Source organism: Corvus brachyrhynchos, unplaced genomic scaffold, assembly GCF_000691975.1.
Source record: "Corvus brachyrhynchos isolate BGI_N302 unplaced genomic scaffold, ASM69197v1 scaffold624, whole genome shotgun sequence".
Classification (NCBI taxonomy): domain Eukaryota; kingdom Metazoa; phylum Chordata; class Aves; order Passeriformes; family Corvidae; genus Corvus; species Corvus brachyrhynchos.
The window spans coordinates 118427-120494 of NW_008237889.1; positions in this window are offsets into that span (position 1 = coordinate 118427).

A 2068-nucleotide genomic window follows, 5' to 3' on the forward strand; every position below is an offset into this window, starting at 1 on the left:
CTCTGGAAACCCCTCATGGCGCTGTCAGGGCGATCCCGCTGCTCCTGGCTCTGCAGCTGCCCAGCTTGTCACTGTCACCGCTGCCACCACGCCCCTGCCACCCTCGGCACGGCTCCAGGGGCACGGGGAGGAACGGCCTGGCACGGCAAGGTTTTCCCAAATTGCTCTCGGCCTGATTTTTCTTCCCTTAATTGTTTTTGGATTTTTTTCCCCTCAGCACTGCCCATGACTCTGAGACCAAAAACTGTCCCGAGCCAGCACACGGGGACACTGAGATGCTCTGCTGGAGAGCAGAGACCTCCTCTTGCAAGGACCTTTTCCCTTGGAGCAAAACTCTTCCTCTGGAGCAGAACTCCTCTCTCCTTGGACCTCCTCTTCAGCGGGCTTTTACAAACTTTGTAGCGCTCAAAACACCATTCAGCGAGAAAGGACACTCTGGGAAAGACTATTTCCAAATTCCTCTGGTGAAGGGAAGGAGGTGGGGTGCATGCCACTGGGATCAGCTGGGGAAGGAGCTGCTCGTCCCCGTGTACCGGTGGCTGCTGGACAGGGATCCAGTGCTCCAGAATCCCTGTGGATGCCCAGCCATATCCCCATCCAGGGGACGGATATCCCTGCCCCTGCCACGGACTCAGCCTGTGCTGGCATCACTGTGCTGGTTGTGAGGAACAAACCAAAGGGGATGTGAATCCAGCTGGGGCACAGCTGGGATTAGACCCTGGGACAGCAAAGCAGTACAGCTGGCAGCACCTGCCCGGGCTCTGCCCTTTGTCAGGGTGTCCCCAGGGCAGCCCCGGGGCATGGGGACTGACCCAGCCGGGCTCCATGGGGGTTTCCGTGGATTTACAGCGGAGGACAGATGTGTTATGCCGGTCCTGTAGGGGCTGGATCGGGCAGTAGCATAACCCCTGTGGGCACCGGGGCCGCTGGCCGCTCGGAGGGGCCGATGCTGCCTGGCCGCAGCTCCGCCCCCGGATCCCTGAGCCAGCAGGCTGGAACCCGCTGAACGGGCTTGGACAAGCGTGCCAAAGCCAGAGTCCACATGGAATTTTTTTCCTCCCTGGAAACAGCCGAGGGGAAGGGTCAGAGCGTGGCTGGGGACACGGGAGGTCAGCAGGGTGTGCTGCTACCCCGGCTCTCTGCCGGCGGCTTTGGGACCACCGAGCCATCCGGCTTGGTTTTGCTCTTTCAGTTCCTCCTGCCCCGGCTCCCTCCGCGGGCACTGAGCTCAGCTGGACCAACACTTGCGTGTCCAGGATCGTTTTTCCAACTTTCTTTTTAAGGAGAGGGGGGAAAAAAGCGATTTCCTTCCTTCTTTCTCGGTTGGGCAACTTCCGTCCTTCCCTGGAGCAGCCTCTCTCCGCCTGCACAGGCTCAGCCCGGCCTCGGGACCGAAGGCAAGACCCACCTCCTCCCTTCCGCGCCCTGGGGCTCGGGCTGGGTCGGGATTTTTCACTTTCCCGGAGGCAGGACTTTCCTCGCAGTTCAGTCTCGGTGAGGAAACCGGGCTGTGCCTGCAGCCGGCTGCTCTCAGGGAGGGGTTTGGGGGCTGGGCGCCCTCCTTGCCCCTGCGTCCCCCCGGCTGGATTCCCAGCTCCGCTCGGAGTCTCTCAGAGCCCCATTTCATCATTCCTGTGTTTTCCCTGTGCCCGGCATTGCCAGGAGGCAGCTGCAGCTCCCTTTTGTCAGGGGCTGCTTACGCGCGTCCGTCTCTGTGCGTGTTTTTGGTCTGTAGTTACACGGATGTTTGTACGTGGCACGTAAATACGATTTTGTGTACAAACCAGTGGAATAGAAAGGTCCTGCCCCAGGAAGCTGAGCTGGAGATGCAGGAGCGAGGGGGAACAGAGGGGTGCAGTGAGCTGGGAGAGGGGGAAGTCTCGGGAGCTTTTCGAAGTGCCACGGAACAGCACGGGGAGGAAGAGGAGGCCGGAGGGGGAAGGTGGCTCTGTGTGTTGGGAGAAACCGCTGCGATCCCATCGCGGCAGCAGAAGAGCAAGAGGGGGGAGGCCGGGGAGTGATGAAGCCCGTGAGCTGTCGGGGGTTTGGGACAGCTGGAGATGGAGAG